Below are 20,024 nucleotides of genomic sequence, written 5' to 3' on the forward strand. Positions count from 1 at the left end.
AGCTTGTTCTGAATGCTGTCTTGGGAATATCTTCTTCACGAATGCGAATCTGGTGATAACCCATACGGAGATCAAGCTTGGAGAATACTTGGGCACCTTTTAGTTGTTCGAACAGCTCATTGATGTTGGGAAGTGGGTATTTGTTCTTGATGGTCTTCTTGTGCACTAGACGGTAATCAACACAAAGTCGGTCCGTTCCATCCTTCTTCTTCACAAAAAGAACACCACAACCCCACGGAGAAGAACTAGGCCGGATAAGACCCATTTTCTCTTGCATATCGAGTTGCTTCTTCAGCTCCTTCAACTCTTCAGGTCCGAGCTTGTAAGGACGTTTGCACACAGGTCCCATGCCAGGCTCAAGATCAATAACGAATTCAACTGGCCGGTGCAGAGGCATTCCTGGGAGCTCTTCTGGAAAGACGTCTTGATATTCGCAAACGACTGGAATTTGAGAGATGGCATCCAATTCACCCTTCTCATTGAGAGAAAACAGACGAATGGTATCATCACGAGCGGCAAAGACAATTACATCCTGAGACGAATGAGTCAATTGAATCTGCCTGGCTGCACAATCAAGCTGAGCCTTGTGCTTAGAAAGCCAATCCATTCCGAGAATAAGATCAATATTTGAGTCACTAAGAACCGTTGGAGAAGCGAAGAACTTGTAGTCACCCAAAGTGATAGAAACATCCAGAACGATGGAGTTAGCCTGCATGCGCTTACCGGGAGAGACAACTGCTAAAGGACTAGGCAAAGCTTGCGAAACCAAATCATGCCTATTTGTAAACGGTCTTGAGATGAAGCAATGCAATGCACCAGTGTCAAAAAGAACTTTAGCAGGAATATCATTAACAGGAAGGTTACCCATGATCACATCTGACGAGTCCTCTGCCTGAGCTGCATTCATCAAATTGACCTTGGCATGCTTGGGGTTATGCTTGACCACAGCTGTACTTGCCGATCTGACAGGAGGAGGAGGAGGAAGACGCCTCTGGTTGAGACACTTGTTGGCATAGTGACCCTTCTATTGGCACTTGTTGCACGTGACCTCTGAAAGCGGACGATGATACGGAGCACTCGATCTTGGAGCTTGAGACGAAGTCTTGTTCTGAAAGCTAGGGTTGGGTGGGTGGGAAGAACCACTGCCACCTTTGCTCTTCTACTGAAACGGCTGACGGAACGTAGGAGGAGGAAGCCAAAACTTCTGCTGCTTGGCCACTTGAGTAGAGGAAGAAGGAGTAACATCTCTGACTCTCTTCTTGGAAGCATCACACCTCAACTGAGCAGCCTCTTGCTTCAGTGCCATGTTGTAGAACTCATCGTATCTCAAGGGCTCAAAGAGAACAAGAGCGAGCTGAATATCTTCTCTGAGACCACCCCTGAACTGGTATATCATGCTCTTCTCATCAGGGATGTCCTGCTTGGCAAAGCGGGCGAGCTTCTGGAACAACTTGTTGTAGTCATAGACAGACAAAGAGCCTTGCTTCAGATTGCGGAATTCCTCACGCTTGCTTTCAACCATGCTCTGCGGAATATGATGAGCTCGGAAATCTCGACGGAAATCATCCCAAGTGATAACACGTCCACCTCTGGAGTCCTTGTACTGCTGGAACCATTCTGCAGCTTGATCTTTGAGTTGGAAGGAAGCGAACTTAACAAAGTCCTTAGGCCTGACATTACTGCACTCGAAATGCTTGCACAGATCCACAAGCCAATCGTCAGCATCAGTTGCCTCAACACAATTGCTGAAAGTCTTTGGCCCGTTAGCAAGGAACTGGTTGAGTGTAGCAAAGTGACTCTGATTGCTGCCTTGATTTCCTTGACTGCCTTGATTGCGCTCTTGAAGAATTTGCATGATCAACTGTGTGTTTGCATTGGTATATCTCCCAACTTGTAAAATTCACACTTGGAGAACTTGACGTAGAGTTTTGACTCTTCTCTTCTCAAATTTCACAAAAAAAAATTTAGGATCACGCGGGTATCTTGGAATCGTTCCGATGGTTTTATGATGAGAACATTGACTTGGTGCCTCCTGTCAGGGGTTTAGTGGAAGTGTCCCGGGGAGTTGAGCTCTGAGGTGTTGTCATCATAATTTTATCGTTGCAGTTCTGGAATACCTGAGTCTAGTACGCCGACATCGAAAATCTCTTTTATGCAGTTTGTTGGTGAGATAACCTCGACGCCACCCAGTACTGGGGCGGGAGTTCGGGAGTATCGCCATAACTTGTATAACGGATGTTTTTCGAAGGTTGAGCTAGATGGTTTCCGAAGGTTTCTTGGTTATGTGTTGAAGGATGGATACAGCTGGATGTAGGATTTGCTAGTTTGGGTGAGATATTATGCTTCCCCTGTATCCCCAACACCTGATTGCATAACCGGAAAGGTTCGAGAGTTTCATAGGTGGGAATTCTAGTAGCTCTAGTTTTTCTTCCACGGATATTGGTTTCAGATTGGGATTTCTTACTGATTATTCGTTCTTGATCCACACCTTGTTGATTTATTTCTCTACCTTAATTCTACGTGGCTTCTCAATTTATGGATATGTGACCATTTCAAGAGGAATGCATTCGTTCATTTTGTTCGGATGTGAAGACTATATGTTGCAATTTTCATTCCGTTGGATTTAGCTTAAATATTTATCTGTCAATGTGCTAATGGTGGTCAACCTCTTCAGGATGGCTCCTCCAACGCGCACGACTCCGAATCCTGATCCGCCACCACCTCCACCTCCTCCAGAGGCATGGCAAGCTGTGATGGCCGCAACCAATGCAAACACACAGCTGATCATGCAAATTCTTCAAGAGCGCAATCAAGGCAGTCAAGGAAATCAAGGCAGCAATCAGAGTCACTTTGCTACACTCAACCAGTTCCTTGCTAACGGGCCAAAGACTTTCAGCAATTGTGTTGAGGCAACTAATGCTGACGATTGGCTTGTGGATCTGTGCAAGCATTTCGAGTGCAGTAACGTCAGGCCTGAGGACTTTGTTAAGTTCGCTTCCTTCCAACTCAAAGATCCAGCTGCAGAATGGTTCCAGCAGTACAAGGACTCCAGAGGTGGACGTGTTATCACTTGGGATGATTTCCGTCGAGATTTCCGAGCTCATCATATTCCGAAGAGCGTGGTTGAAAGCAAGCGTGAGGAATTCCGCAATCTAAAGCAAGGCTCTTTGTCTGTCTATGACTACAACAAGTTGTTCCAGAAGCTCGCCCGCTTTGCCAAGCAGGACGTCCCTGATGAGAAGAGCATGATATACCAGTTCAGGGGTGGTCTCAGAGAAGATATTCAGCTCGCTCTTGTTCTCTTTGAGCCCTTGAGATACGATGAGTTCTACAACATGGCACTGAAGGAAGAGGCTGCTCAGTTGAGGTGTGATGCTTCCAAGAAGCGAGTGAGAGATGTTACTCCTTCTTCCTCTACTCAAGTGGCCAAGCAGCAGAAGTTTTGGCTTCCTCCTCCTTGGTTCCGTCAGCTGTTTCAGGAGAAGAGCAAAGGTGGTAGTGGTTCTTCCCACCCACCCAACCCTTGCTTTCAGAACAAGACTTCGTCTCAAGCTCCGAGATCGAGTGCTCCGTATCACCGTCCGCTTTCAGAGGTCACGTGCAACAAGTGCCAACAGAAGGGTCACTATGCCAACAAGTGTCTCAACCAGAGGCGTCTTCCTCCTCCTCCTGTCAGATCGGCAAGTGCAGCTGTGGTCAAGCATAACCCCAAGCATGCCAAGGTCAATTTGGTGAATGCAGCTCAGGCAGAGGACTCATCAGATGTGATCATGGCTAACCTTCCTGTTAATGATATTCCTGCTAAAGTTCTTTTTGACACTGGTGCATCGCATTGCTTCATCTCGAGACCGTTTACAAATAGGCATGATTTGGTTTCGCAAGCTTTGCCTAGTCCTTTAGTAGTTGTCTCTCCCGGTAAGCGCATGCAGGCTAACTCCGTCGTTCTGGATGTTTCTATCACTTTGGGTGACTACAAGTTCTTCGCTTCTCCAACGGTTCTTGGTGACTCGGATATTGATCTTATTCTCGGAATGGATTGGCTTTCTAAGCACAAGGCTCAGCTTGATTGTGCAGCCAGGCAGATTCAATTGACTCATTCATCTGAGGATGTAATTGTCTTTGCCGCTCGTGATGATACCATTCGTCTGTTTTCTCTCAATGAGAAGGGTGAATTGGATGCCATCTCTCAAATTCCAGTCGTTTGCGAATATCAAGACGTCTTTCCAGAAGAGCTCCCAGGAATGCCTCCGCACCGGCCAGTTGAATTCGTTATTGATCTTGAGCCTGGCACGGAACCTGTGTGCAAACGTCCTTACAAGCTCGGACCTGAAGAGTTGAAGGAGCTGAAGAAGCAACTCGATATGCAAGAGAAAATGGGTCTTATCCGGCCTAGTTCCTCTCCGTGGGGTTGTGGTGTTCTTTTTGTGAAGAAGAAGGATGGAACGGACCGACTTTGTGTTGATTACCGTCCAGTGAACAAGAAGACCATCAAGAACAAATACCCACTTCCCAACATCAATGAGCTGTTCGAACAACTAAAAGGTGCCCAAGTATTCTCCAAGCTTGATCTCCGTATGGGTTATCACCAGATTCGCATTCGTGAAGAAGATATTCCCAAGACAGCATTCAGAACAAGCTTGTCTTTTGTCCTAGCCAACGCTCCTCCGACGTTCTCTCGCATGATGAACTTCATCTTCAATGCCTACACCAATGACTTCGTTTTGGTCTATCTCGACGACATTCTGGTTTTCTCGAAGAACAAGGAAGATCATGCCAAACACTTGCGTTTGGTTCTTGATAAGCTCAGGGAACATCAGTTCTACGCCAAGTTCTCCAAGTGTGAATTTTGGCTTGGTGAAGTTCTTTATCTTGGTCATATCATCTCTGCCAAGGGCATTGCCGTGAATCCTGAGAAGGTGTCTGCTATTGTGAATTGGGAACCTCCTCAGAACGTGAAACAACTCCACAGTTTTCTCGGTCTCACAAGCTATTGCCGAAGATTCGTTGAAAACTTTTCTAAGATCGCGAAGCCTCTCTCTAATCTTCTCCAGAAGCACGTCAAGTACGTTTGGTCTCCGGAGTGTGACATTGCTTTCAACACTTTGAAAGAGAAATTGATCACTGCTCCAGTTCTGACTCCGCCTGAGGAATCCAAGCCGTACGAGGTCTTTTGTGATGCCTCCCTCCAAGGTCTAGGAGCAGTTTTGATGCAAGAGAAGAAAGTTGTTGCTTATACATCTCGCCAGTTGAAGCCTAATGAGAAGAACTACCCCACTCATGATCTCGAGTTGGCGGCAGTTGGCATGCTCTTTTGACTTGGAGACATCTTCTATTGGGAAGAAAAGTGGACATTTTCACTAATCACAAGAGTCTCAAGTACATCTTCACTCAGCCTAATCTCAACCTCAGGCAAACTCGATGGGTCGAAATGATTCAAGAGTATAATCCGAGTATTGAATATACTCCAGGAAAGGCCAATGTGATTGCTGACGCTTTGAGCAGAAAGGCTTACTGCAACAGTCTGATTCTCAAGCCTTATCAACCCGAGCTTTGTCAAGCTTTCCGCAAACTTAATCTGCAAGTTTTTCCTCAAGGTTTCCTCGCCAACCTTCTAGTCTCTCCTACCTTAGAAGACCAGATTCGCCAAGCCCAGCTTCTTGATGCTATGGTGAAAAAGGTGAAGATTGGGATTGCCAAGAGTCAGTCCAAGTACAAGTGCTACCGCCTTGATGACAAGGACACTCTCTTCTTCGAGGATCGTATTGTTGTTCCGAAAGGTGACCTCCGTAAAGTGATCATGAACGAGGCTCACAGTTCTCTCCTCTCCATCCACCCTGGGAGCACGAAGATGTATCAGGACCTTAAGCAAGCTTATTGGTGGACTCGAATGAAGCGCGAGATCGCTCAATTCGTGAATGAATGTGATGTCTGCAGAAGAGTGAAGGCAGAACACCAACGGCCAGCAGGTCTCCTCCAACCTCTTGCCATTCCAGAATGGAAGTTTGACCACATTGAGATGGACTTCGTGACTGGGTTTCCAAAGTCCAAGCGTGGCAATGATGCTATATTCGTTGTCATTGACAAACTCACCAAAGTGGCTCACTTTCTGCCTATCAAAGAGTCGACCACTGCAGCTCAATTGGCGGAACTCTATAGCTCTCGTATTGTCTCTCTGCACGGTATTCCTCAAGTGATCTCTTTAGACCGTGGAAGCATCTTTACCTCGAAGTTTTGGGATTCTTTTCAGAAGGCCATGGGCACCAACATCCGCTTCAGCACAGCTTTCCATCCCCAAACAAGCGGTCAAGTCAAGCGTGTCAACCAGATTCTTGAAGATATGCTCAGGGCTTGTGTGATCTCCTTCGGCATGAAGTGGGAGGATTGTCTTCCTTATGCTGAATTCTCCTACAACAACAGTTTTCAAGCAAGTTCGGGCAAGGCCCCTTTTGAAATTCGGTATGGCAGGAAGTGCCATACCCCTCTCAACTGGTCTGAAACCGGTGAACATCAGCTTTTGGGTAATGACTTAATCACAGAAGTAGAAGAAATGTGCAAAGTCATTCGTGATAACCTCAAAGCAGCCCAATCCCGCCAGAAGAGCTACTATGATAGTAAGCACCGTGATTTGGCTTTCGAGATCGGAGATCATGTTTACCTCCGCGTCTCTCCTATGAAAGGTACTCGTCGCTTCGGTATCAAAGGGAAGCTTGCCCCTAGATACGTGGGACCTTTTAAGATTGTCAGCAAGAGAGGCGACCTCGCCTATCAACTCGAGCTTCCTTCAAACTTTGCAAATGTTCATGACGTGTTCCATGTCTCTCAGCTTCGAAAGTGCTTCAAGACTCCTGACCGCACCGTCAACTTCGAGGACATTGAGCTCCAAGAAGATCTCTCCTATCGTGAGCACCCAGTTGCTATTCTTGAAGAGACTGAACGCAAGACTCGCAACAAGTCAATCAAATTTCTCAAAGTCAAGTGGTCACACCATTCCGACCGTGAAGCTACCTGGGAACGCGAGGATCACCCCCGTTCTGAGTACCCGGCGTTCTTTCAGTCCTAGATCTCGGGACGAGATCCTTTCGTAGTGGTGGAGTGTCGTAACACCCCGGATGTAACTTTCCCTATTTGTACTCCAACTCTTGCCGTTTCCGGCGTTAAGTTATTTTATTATCTCGGGTTCGGATCATTGTCTCCGTGTGTTGTTGTCATTGTCGTGCATCTCATATCATGTTATCATGTGCATTGCATTTTCATACGTGTTTGTCTCATGCATTCGAGCATTTTCCCCGTTGTCCGTTTTGCGTTCCGGCGCTTCGTTCTCCTCCGGTGGCCATGTCTAGCTTTCTTTCGTGTGTGGGGATTAAACATTTCCGGATTGGACCGAGACTTGCCAAGCGGCCTTGGTTTACTACCGGTAGACCTCTTGTCAAGTTTCGTACCATTTGGACTTCGTTTGATACTCCAACGGTTAACCGAGGGACCGAAAAGGCCTCGTGTGTGTTGCAGCCCAACACCCCTCCAATTTGGCCCAAAACCCACCAAACTCTGCTCCATGTCCTAGAGCGTTCGATCACGATCGCGTGGTGGAAAACCGCACCTCATTTGGACTCTCCTAGCTCCCTCTATGCCTATATATAGGTCCTCCCCGAAAATTCCGGATCAAACCCTAACCCTCTCCCTCTCCTCATGCGGCCGGACGAAACCTCGCCGGCCGGAAATGTCCGACGCCCCCACCGCGCCACGTGTCGCCCACTGACAGGGCGAGCCGTCGCGCCCACATCGCCGCACGGCCGGACCGCCGAAGCCCGCCGCGGGCCCTCCCGGCCCGCACTCCTCACTCCGCCCGCGCCGCCCGAGTGCCCCGCCGCCTTCGCCGCTCTCCCCGCCGCCGGCGAGCTCCGCCGCGGCGAGCTCCCTCGCCGTTCGCGTCGCCCGAGCCGGCCCCGCTCTCCCCGCCGCCTTGCCGATCGCCGGCCTCCGCCACCGCGTCGCCAGCCGCCCGCACCGCCCGCCGTCCGCCGCCGCCTCAGCCGCCGGCCGCTGCCGCCCCGGCCGCCGTCTGCCGCTCGCCGGAGACCTCGCCTCGCCGGAGCTCCGGCCGGATCCGATCTGGTCGGGTGGACCAGATCCACCAGTTCAGCGATCCAAACGCCATCATCTCCGCCCGGATCTCCTCGTCCCGCTTCACCCCGTCCAGTTTCCAGAGGGTATATTTTCACCAAGTCCCGGAGATTTGCAGATCCAAGTGCCCATGTTCGCGGCTCCGTAACTTTGCATACGTAGCTCCGATTCATGCATATAGCATATCAAAATGTTCATCTCAGAGAGCACATCATTTCATTCCATTGCATCATTTTAATTTGAGCTCATCTTGATGCCCGAAATGCTGTTAGAAGAGGGCTACTTGAATTAATTGTCAGATCTGCTACTCCGTTTAGAACTTTTGTCATTTTTGCCATGATTATTGTGTGCATGATATGCCCGTGAGTTCTACATATGTTTTGTTAAGGGTTTTGTCATCTATCCATAGGTTCAACCCATGTATTTTTAGGATGTGTGTGGTGACTTGTGCAAGCTTGCAAAGTGGTGCACTTGCTAATTCTGTTTTCAGGGACTTAGTGATTTCACTAAGTCCTGGGATTGTTTAGTTCATGATGCCATATGTTCTTGTTGTTTCCTAGTGATCCGTGCCTCTTTTGAGGATGATCAGTAAGGTAGTTTTGTTAACCTTGTAGTGCTCTATCCATCCATATCTTTGTTTGCAATTATGGAGCACCCTAGCTTGAGTCAATCGAGCTCTACTTTTGCTTCGTTGTGAATCTAGGCAGATCGTCAACTTGTTTGCGATTTTGCCGATGTTGTTGTAGTTGACCCGTGCATGCTATGCCATTTTTCTTGCCATGTCTAGCTTGTATTTTGTTCCTTCTTAAGGGATGTATGCTTGTCTTGCCATGACTTGCACCGTGCTGAGTTCATCGAGCTAGTAAACATGCCTTCGTGAGTTATGTTTCAGCATGTCCCAGTTTTCACTGTCTGAAAACTGATTATGTTTTTGCTATGATCGTGTGCTTGTTAGTATATTTTGTGATCCCTTTTGGCTCAAGGTCACTAAGCGACTTTTGTTAAGCTTGTTGAGTAGCTCCATGCCATGCTTTACTTTGCCATGTTCTGGTCCTTTAGCATGTTGTTTTGTTGCTCCGAAGAGGGCTATATGATCTGAAATTCCAGACAAGTGTTAATTTCACTAAGTCTGAGATCTGTTTTACCATTTGCGTTTTTGCCATGCTTGTTTGAACCTGTTAGTGGATGAATTGGCCGTAGCTCAGTGCTAGACTTTTGTTAAGCATCTTGCGTGCATCCCTGCCATGTATTTTGTTGTCATGGTTGGGTGCTGTAGCATGTTCATCTCATTGCATTTAGATGCCTACTTGCTGTAAATCGCAGACCGGTGTCATTTTTGAATCGCTTGCCATTTCCAAACCGTAACTCCGATTCCGGCGTTCTTTATATCGTTTTCAAGAGATTTCATCTCATATTTCCAGTGGCACACTTGGATTTCCAAGTTGAGGCCAGGTTCATGCATTTCCTATCATATCTTGCATTTTACATCCCGCATCGCATCCCGCATAGCATATCATCTTTGCATCGTGTTGTTTGGAGTTTGCACGTGGTTGATTGTATCCTTGTTGCTTGTCTGTCTTGTTTGGTTAGAGCCGGGAGACGAGTTCGCTAACGAGGAGCCCATTGAGTTTGCTTTCGAGGATCCAGTCAACTCTGACAACTGTGCAGGCAAGATGATCATACCCTCGAAATCACTACTATCTTTGCTATGCTAGTTTGCTCGCTCTTTTGCTATGCCATTGCTACGATGCCTATCACTTGCTTGCCAGCCTCCCAAATTGCCATGTCAAACCTCTAACCCACCATTGTCCTAGCAAACTGTTGATTGGCTATGTTACCGCTTTGCTCAGCCCCCCTTATAGCGTTGCTAGTTACAGGTGAAGATTGGAGGCCGTCCCTTGTTGGAACACCTTTTATTTACTTGTTGGGTTATCATTATATTGCCATGTTATCTTAATGCATCTATATACTTGGTAAAGGGTGGAAGGCTCGGCCTCTCGCCTAGTGTTTTGTTCCACTCTTGCCGCCCTAGTTTCCGTCATATCGGTGTTATGTTCCCGGATTTTGCGTTCCTTACGCGGTTGGGTTATAATGGGAACCCCTTGATATTTCACCTTGATTAAAGCTTTTCCAGCAATGCCCAACCTTGGTTTTACCATTTGCCACCTAGCCCTTTTCTTTCCCTTGGGTTCTGCAGACTCAAGGGTCATCTTATTTTAACCCCCCGGGCCAGTCCTCCTCTGAGTGTTAGTCCACCTGTCAGCTACCGGTGGCCAACAGGGGCAACTCTGGGCTAGCCTACCCGTACCTAGGACAATCTGAGTGTGCCCTGAGAAAGGGATATGTGCAGCTCCTATCGGGATTTGTCGGCACATTCGGCGGTGTTGCTGGTCTTGTTTTAACCTGTCGAAGTGTCTTGAATTACCGAGATACCGAGTCTGATCGGAACGTCTTGGGAGGAGGTCTATTCCTTCGTTGACCATGAGAGCTTGTGATGGGCTAAGTTGGGACTCCCCTGCAGGGATTGAACTTTTGAAAGCCGTGCCCGCGGTTATGGGCAGATGGGAATTTGTTAATGTCCGGTTGTAGATAACTTGAACCTTAATTAATTAAAATGAATCAACTGAGTGTGTTACCGTGATGGCCTCTTCTTGGCGGAGTCCGGGAAGTGGACACGGTGTTGGAGTCATGTTTGCGCAGGTTGCTCTCTAGTTTCTCGCTCGCGCTTTGCCTCCTCTTCTCGCTCTCCTTTGCGAATAAGTTAGCCACCATACTTGCTAGTCGCTTGCTGCAGCTCCACTCATATTTTACCTTGCCTTACCTATGAGCTTAAATAGTCTTGATCGCGAGGGTGCGAGATTGCTGAGTCCCTGTGGCTCACAAATTACTATTACACCAGATGCAGGGCCTGACGATTCCGCTCCAGGAGACGCGTGTGAGCTCAAGTGGGAGTTCGACGAAGACTCTCAACGATACTATGTTTCCTTTCCCGATGATCAGTAGTGGTGCCCAGTTGGGGGTGATTGGGACAGTGTCGCATGTTGGGTTCTCTTTTATTTTGGCGCCGTAGTCGGGCCATGAGTGTTTGGATGATGTAATGTTATTTATGTACTTGATTGACGTGGCGAGTGTAAGCCAACTATGTTATCTCCCTTTCATTATTTATATTACATGGGATGTTGTGAAGATTGCCTAACTTGCGACATACGCCTTCAATGCGATTATGTCTCTAAGTCGTGCCCCGACACATCGGAGCTATAGTCGCATCGAGGGTGTGACAAGTTGGTTGTAACACCTTTTATTTACTTGTTGGGTTATCATTATATTGCCATGTTATCTTAATGCATCTATATACTTGGTAAAGGGTGGAAGGCTCGGCCTCTCGCCTAGTGTTTTGTTCCACTCTTGCCGCCCTAGTTTCCGTCATATCGGTGTTATGTTCCCGGATTTTGCGTTCCTTACGCGGTTGGGTTATAATGGGAACCCCTTGATATTTCGCCTTGATTAAAGCTTTTCCAGCAATGCCCAACCTTGGTTTTACCATTTGCCACCTAGCCCTTTTCTTTCCCTTGGGTTCTGCAGACTCAAGGGTCATCTTATTTTAACCCCCCCGGGCCAGTGCTCCTCTGAGTGTTCGTCCACCTGTCAGCTACCGGTGGCCAACAGGGGCAACTCTGGGCCGGCCTACCCGTACCTAGGACAATCTGAGTGTGCCCTGAGAAAGGGATATGTGCAGCTCCTATCGGGATTTTTCGGCACATTCGGCGGTGTTGCTGGTCTTGTTTTAACCTGTCGAAGTGTCTTGAATTACCGAGATACCGAGTCTGATCGGAACGTCTTGGGAGGAGGTCTATTCCTTCGTTGACCATGAGAGCTTGTGATGGGCTAAGTTGGGACTCCCCTGCAGGGATTGAACTTTTGAAAGCCGTGCCCGCGGTTATGGGCAGATGGGAATTTGTTAATGTCCGGTTGTAGATAACTTGAACCTTAATTAATTAAAATGAATCAACTGAGTGTGTTACCGTGATGGCCTCTTCTCGGCGGAGTCCGGGAAGTGGACACGGTGTTGGAGTCATGTTTGCGCAGGTTGCTCTCTAGTTTCTCGCTCGCGCTTTGCCTCCTCTTCTCGCTCTCCTTTGCGAATAAGTTAGCCACCATACTTGCTAGTCGCTTGCTGCAGCTCCACTCATATTTTACCTTGCCTTACCTATGAGCTTAAATAGTCTTGATCGCGAGGGTGCGAGATTGCTGAGTCCCTGTGGCTCACAAATTACTATTACACCAGATGCAGGGCCTGACGATTCCGCTCCAGGAGACGCGTGAGCTCAAGTGGGAGTTCGACGAAGACTCTCAACGATACTATGTTTCCTTTCCCGATGATCAGTAGTGGTGCCCAGTTGGGGGTGATTGGGACAGTGTCGCATGTTGGGTTCTCTTTTATTTTGGCGCCGTAGTCGGGCCATGAGTGTTTGGATGATGTAATGTTATTTATGTACTTGATTGACGTGGCGAGTGTAAGCCAACTATGTTATCTCCCTTTCATTATTTATATTACATGGGATGTTGTGAAGATTGTCTAACTTGCGACATACGCCTTCAATGCGATTATGTCTCTAAGTCGTGCCCCGACACATCGGAGCTATAGTCGCATCGAGGGTGTGACAAGTTGGTTGTAACACCTTTTATTTACTTGTTGGGTTATCATTATATTGCCATGTTATCTTAATGCATCTATATACTTGGTAAAGGGTGGAAGGCTCGGCCTCTCGCCTAGTGTTTTGTTCCACTCTTGCCGCCCTAGTTTCCGTCATATCGGTGTTATGTTCCCGGATTTTGCGTTCCTTACGCGGTTGGGTTATAATGGGAACCCCTTGATATTTCGCCTTGATTAAAGCTTTTCCAGCAATGCCCAACCTTGGTTTTACCATTTGCCACCTAGCCCTTTTCTTTCCCTTGGGTTCTGCAGACTCAAGGGTCATCTTATTTTAACCCCCCCGGGCCAGTGCTCCTCTGAGTGTTCGTCCACCTGTCAGCTACCGGTGGCCAACAGGGGCAACTCTGGGCCGGCCTACCCGTACCTAGGACAATCTGAGTGTGCCCTGAGAAAGGGATATGTGCAGCTCCTATCGGGATTTGTCGGCACATTCGGCGGTGTTGCTGGTCTTGTTTTAACCTGTCGAAGTGTCTTGAATTACCGAGATACCGAGTCTGATCGGAACATCTTGGGAGGAGGTCTATTCCTTCGTTGACCATGAGAGCTTGTGATGGGCTAAGTTGGGACTCCCCTGCAGGGATTGAACTTTTGAAAGCCGTGCCCGCGGTTATGGGCAGATGGGAATTTGTTAATGTCCGGTTGTAGATAACTTGAACCTTAATTAATTAAAATGAATCAACTGAGTGTGTTACCGTGATGGCCTCTTCTCGGCGGAGTCCGGGAAGTGGACACGGTGTTGGAGTCATGTTTGCGCAGGTTGCTCTCTAGTTTCTCGCTCGCGCTTTGCCTCCTCTTCTCGCTCTCCTTTGCGAATAAGTTAGCCACCATACTTGCTAGTCGCTTGCTGCAGCTCCACTCATATTTTACCTTGCCTTACCTATGAGCTTAAATAGTCTTGATCGCGAGGGTGCGAGATTGCTGAGTCCCTGTGGCTCACAAATTACTATTACACCAGATGCAGGGCCTGACGATTCCGCTCCAGGAGACGCGTGTGAGCTCAAGTGGGAGTTCGACGAAGACTCTCAACGATACTATGTTTCCTTTCCCGATGATCAGTAGTGGTGCCCAGTTGGGGGTGATTGGGACAGTGTCGCATGTTGGGTTCTCTTTTATTTTGGCGCCGTAGTCGGGCCATGAGTGTTTGGATGATGTAATGTTATTTATGTACTTGATTGACGTGGCGAGTGTAAGCCAACTATGTTATCTCCCTTTCATTATTTATATTACATAGGATGTTGTGAAGATTGCCTAACTTGCGACATACGCCTTCAATGCGATTATGTCTCTAAGTCGTGCCCCGACACATGGGAGCTATAGTCGCATCGAGGGTGTGACAAGTTGGTTGTAACACCTTTTATTTACTTGTTGGGTTATCATTATATTGCCATGTTATCTTAATGCATCTATATACTTGGTAAAGGGTGGAAGGCTCGGCCTCTCGCCTAGTGTTTTGTTCCACTCTTGCCGCCCTAGTTTCCGTCATATCGGTGTTATGTTCCCGGATTTTGCGTTCCTTACGCGGTTGGGTTATAATGGGAACCCCTTGATATTTCGCCTTAATTAAAGCTTTTCCAGCAATGCCCAACCTTGGTTTTACCATTTTCCACCTAGCCCTTTTCTTTGCCTTGGGTTCTGCAGACTCAAGGGTCATCTTATTTTAACCCCCCCGGGCAAGTTCTCCTCTGAGTGTTGGTCAACCTGTCAGCTACCGGTGGCCACCAGGGGCAACTCTGGGCTGGCCTATCCGTTCCTAGGACAATCTGAGTGTGCCCTGAGAAAGAGATATGTGCAGCTCCTATTGGGATTTGTCGGCACACTCGGGGGTGTTGCTGGTCTTGTTTTAACCTGTCGAAGTGTCTTGAATTACCGAGATACCGAGTCTGATCGGAACGTCTTGGGAGGAGGTCTATTCCTTCGTTGACCGTGAGAGCTTGTCATGGGCTAAGTTGGGACTCCCCTGCAGGGATTGAACTTTCGAAAGCCGTGCCCGCGGTTATGGGCAGATGGGAATTTGTTAATGTCCGGTTGTAGATAACTTGAACCTTAATTAATTAAAATGAATCAACTGAGTGTGTTACCGTGATGGTCTCTTCTCGGCGGAGTCCGGGAAGTGGACACGGTGTTGGAGTCATGTTTGCGCAGGTTGCTCTCTAGTTTCTCGCTCGCGCTTTGCCTCCTCTTCTCGCTCTCCTTTGCGAATAAGTTAGCCACCATACTTTCTAGTCGCTTGCTGCAGCTCCACTCATATTTTACCTTGCCTTACCTATGAGCTTAAATAGTCTTGATCGCGAGGGTGCGAGATTGCTGAGTCCCTGTGGCTCACAGATTACTATTACACCAGATGCAGGGCCTGACGATTCCGCTCCAGGAGACGTGTGTGAGCTCAAGTGGGAGTTCGACGAAGCCTCTCAACGATACTATGTTTCCTTTCCCGATGATCAGTAGTGGTGCCTAGTTGGGGGTGATTGGGACCGTGTCGCATGTTGGGTTCTCTTTTATTTTGGCGCCGTAGTCAGGCCATGAGTGTTTGGATGATGTAATGTTATTTATGTACTTGATTGACGTGGCGAGTGTAAGCCAACTATGTTATCTCCCTTTCATTATTTATATTACATGGGATGTTGTGAAGATTGCCTAACTTGCGACATATGCCTTCAATGCGATTATGTCTCTAAGTCGTGCCCCGACACGTGGGAGCTATAGTCGCATCGAGGGTGTGACAGATACGATGAGGATTTTCAATGGCCCGAGAGGTCATCGTCGGCTTAACGGCCGAACGGGCGGTCATGGTAAAGCTGCCCAACCGGAGGGTTTGGCCTGGGGCCAGTCCTCCTCCGGTAGTGATATTGTCTTTAAGGACGAGGCGAGTAATCAATCCTTTTGTCGACGGCACAGTGGAACTCTCAATGAAAGCACCAATGTCGGTGTCAAAACTGGCGGATCTCAGGTAGGGGGTCCCGAACTGTGTGTCTAAGGTCGATGGTGACAGGAGACAGGGGATACTATGTTTACCCAGGTTCAGGCCCTCTCTATGGAGGTAATACCCTACTTCCTGCTTGATTTATCTTGATGGATATGAGTATTACAAGAGTTGATCTACCACGAGATCGTAATGGCTAAACCCTGGAAGTCTAGCCTGTATGACTATGGTAATGAGTATTCGGCCTATCTACGGACCTAGCCCTCCGGTTTATATAGACACGGGAGGGATCTAGGGTTACACAAGGTCGGTTACAGAGAAAGGAATCTACATAGTTGTCTTCCAAGCTTGCCTTCCATGCCAAGGAATGTCCCATCCGGACACTGGTGCAGTCTTCGGTCTTCATATCTTCGTAGCCCATCAATCCGGCCCATGGCTAACAGGTCAGACGCCCGAGGACCCCTTAGTCCAGGACTCCCTCAACGACCTCTCCGCATGTGGGAGTTCAACCCAGAAGGTTCACGGACCCTTCAACAATTCTTCAACACAACGCACAGAGGGATGTGGAAACTATTCTTGAAGGCTCGAAAGCAGTGGTCGGACACATCCGAGGACATTGGCCTTGACTGCAATCATCTGGATACCCCGGTAAGTACCCAACTCCCAAACGCAATTCGATTAATTATCCCATAGCGATGTACTGTGAAACCTATCTTCAACCAGGGCTGGATAAAGAATGTGGAGCGGATTAGGTGTTCGGCTCCACTTCCCGAAGGCTCAGCTGATCCTGTGTTAATGAGCATGTTGGCCCCGGCGGCGTATCAAATGTCGGCGAGGGAGGACAAGAAGGAGAGCAAGAGGGTTGAAGATGTCCTCCACTCTAAAGGCGTACTGGACGCTATATCCGGGGAGGCTGAAGCTCCCTCTTCCGAAGACAAAGGGGAAGAGGAAGAAAGGGATATCCCTTCCCGCCACGGGAAGAAAAGGACTGCCCCTGAAGGCTTGGAGGTGGAGGCACCCAAGAGAGGGAAGATATCTCTATCAGATGGTTCGGGTTCGGAGGACGATGTTGACGCAGAGCTCCTTTTTAGGGACAAGCCCTTTGCCGAATCGTAAGTGAACAAGGATGCTCTAGACATATCTTGTTCCTTTTTTTGTTTTACAAGGGTAACATTTAAACCATATGTTCGCAGGCCGGGCCGTTATCTCCCTCCATAGTCCTCCTCATCGGGGGACTTGCTTCCGGAGATGATGGAAAGTGAGACGCCTCCACAAGCTTCACCACCCCTAAGGGCGGACGACTTCGAGGTGTCGTCTCGGAGGATCTCCCCTGACCATCCGGCAGCGGAGGGGACAGAGGAGACAGTGCCCGAAGGTGATATCCCGACTGTCAGGGGTCCAGAGGAGGCGGCCCCCGTGCGGACAAACAATAAGGGCCCCAAACTATCCGGCTTACAGCCAAAGAGGACTCTAGGGTCAAGTAAGCGTACCCTTTTGGAGGTAGTTTGCACCCCCACAGCAGCCTCCGGGAATCCGGAGGTGCCGGATACACTGATGGGTACCTTGCAAAGTGCATTCCTCGTAGAGGAACATCGTACCTTGATGGGTACAGTAGTTGAGAGGATTCTGTCCGCGAGAAGCGGATTGACCGAAGCCTTCACGAGCCTGCTGAGAGGCTTCGAGGTACACAATGTAATAACTGCTCTTTTCATGCCAAAACTGCGCCTGTGCATAGATAGTAGCCCCTGAGACTCTGGTCAGCTTCCATTGGGAGGCGATCAGAGGATCTAAAAGGATTTGCTCAGGAAGTAACATGATGAATTTGAAAACATGCTGTGATGTCAAAGGCGACTGCCCAAGCCACGGAAATTGTATATTTAAAGCAGAAACTTGAATTAGCTGATGAAGACATTGCCCATATTAACAGGCGGCTCGACGAGGCACAAGGTATGTTTTGGGACCGCCCGATTACGCATGTATAATAGTATGAGCACGAAGCTGAAAACTATACATTGTGGTATGCGTGCCTGTAGATGGTGCTACCACGGTTGAGAACCTGCGAGCCGAGCTTGCCCAGGCCAAGGAGCAGGCCAGAGTGAGTAATGCGGCTATCCAGAAGGCGGTTGCTGATTTAAAGGCCGAACGGGCCACTCGGTGCCAGTGCGAGGAGAGAATATCTGTCATGGAGCAAGAGCTAGAGGATGCCACCAGCAAATGCAAATTAATCGAGGAGGGTAACAAAGCCAAGGTCGCCGAACTCGAGAAGGCCTTACAAGAGGCGAGAGAGGCATGGTCCGAGTCTAGAGTGGCCCGGGAGGAGATCCGGCAAGCTGGGGAGATAGCGGCCGGTAAGCCCTTTCTTTTATAGACTAAATTCGGCGACCCGAAGTATGCTCTGCTTAATCAATTGCGGAGTTCTCCACATGCATTCTTGGACCTGCCGAAGAGTGTCTCCAATGCGGCGCAGTTCTTCCAAGCACGGGAAGGATGTTCTGCGGAGAAGCTTTTCTGGTCACAATTCAACGTGCCATGGCGTCAGGCGTTGCTGAACGAACAGATGGCACAGTGGGCCGAGCTCCACAAGATGTCCGGAGCTTCCATGAAGGACATCGTGGTCCGGCTATGGCCGGCCGAGCCTTTTCTGAATAGCTATTTCGGTTTGGTGCAGCGACTTGACGATGCAGTGCCGCGTATCGACGCCGTCAAGCGGTAGGTGTGCATAGAAGGTGCTCGGATGGCCTTTGCCCGCATCAAGATGTACTGGGAAAAGATGAAGGCCACCAATGTTGCGGTTAAAGGCCCGCCCGACGGCAAGGACCACCGCACACCGGAGCATTATTTGGATGAGTGTCCTAGAGGGCGCCCGTTTGATAGAGGGCCAGTGGTCAAAGGACATTAAGTTCGAATAGAAGCACTGTAATTGTGAGAACAACATTATGTATATGAAGGCTGTGTTATATTCATACCTTTTTCTGAAAGTTTTTCCTCTTGTGTGGCCATTTTTTTATAATCTGAAAGTTTTCTAGTCGTCGGCTTCAGCCCCCTCGCATATAATACGGGGGTGTTCGGATTAGCACCTAATCACTCTTGACCCAATGTCTTGGTCCATAACAGAGGTGTCAGTGCGGCAAACTAGGCAATCAGACTATAGGGCTTTAAAACTTTAACTTAGCCGTAGGAGTTTTATGGTGGGTCTATGATGTAGCCCCTGGTATGTATGCGGTGATCTGAATACGGTTGCGTTACATAGGTGACCGGGAAATGGTCCTTCGTGTAATACAGAAAAATCGCTAACGATGGTAATGAATCGCCGAGTGGCTGGCCAGCTCTCACCGCATCATGACAGACAATTTTCGGCTTTCTCTACTGAGGTGCCTAACCGGACGAACTAGAAACACAATCGCGGTAGTTCTCCCTTTACTACACTAGCCGATCAGACAGAACATAGGGTAGCAAGCACAGGAGCCGGGCAACCCAACTATTGACCAAAGACATGATTCGGAGCCGATGCATATAATGCCGAACTCGGGACGCCGAATTGTGCTGAAAAGCTGTTCGGACTTTTGCTTGGCAACACATAGGTTGCCTTATAGAGCCCCTAGCAGTCTTATGCCGAGGTGTGTACGTGGAACCACATAACAGATGGAATAAAAACGATACCGAATAAGAATTTTGGTTCACAGAAATCTGATTGATACGTCAAAACATAATCTTACAGAAGGTATCATAATAACCAAGGCCACTTTACATGACGGGGGTCTAGGGCGAAGGAAAAAGCTCTATACAGGTCCTTGAGCGAAGTTGTGGTCTTCCTGCCACACGTTTGCGCCGCTTTTTACCGAAATGAGAAGGATTTATTTAAGGGAATAGTCTTCGGCCATGTATACGGAGCCAGGCTCAGAACGAGTGCTCGTGGGTCCGAAGAATGAGTAGGTGTTGATTCACCTGCGGTAAAAAAGGAAAGATGATTAAAGAAAGGGCAAGGCCGTATAAGGTCGAACCTTTGTATTGGCTTGTCCGTATATTGCCTCCGTCGATGCCCAAGGTATTTTGAGTGCATAATTGTGCATGCGCGGTACGAATTCTGCTGATGTACGTGGCGGTCGACAGAGGCTAGGCTGCTAATTCAGCCCTGAAGTTGCCAGACTGCCGATATGTAGGACTAATCGGTCCTGCGTGGGGAAGTCCGATGGCTTGACAGCCGAGGGGTTGTGTGGCTTGATAGGGCCACTTTGTACTTTGGCCGCAGTGGCCGCTGTATGCTCCTTG

Source organism: Triticum urartu, chromosome 6A (assembly GCF_056163025.1).
Source record: "Triticum urartu cultivar PI428250 chromosome 6A, HENAU_Tu73, whole genome shotgun sequence".
Taxonomy (NCBI): Eukaryota; Viridiplantae; Streptophyta; class Magnoliopsida; order Poales; family Poaceae; genus Triticum; species Triticum urartu.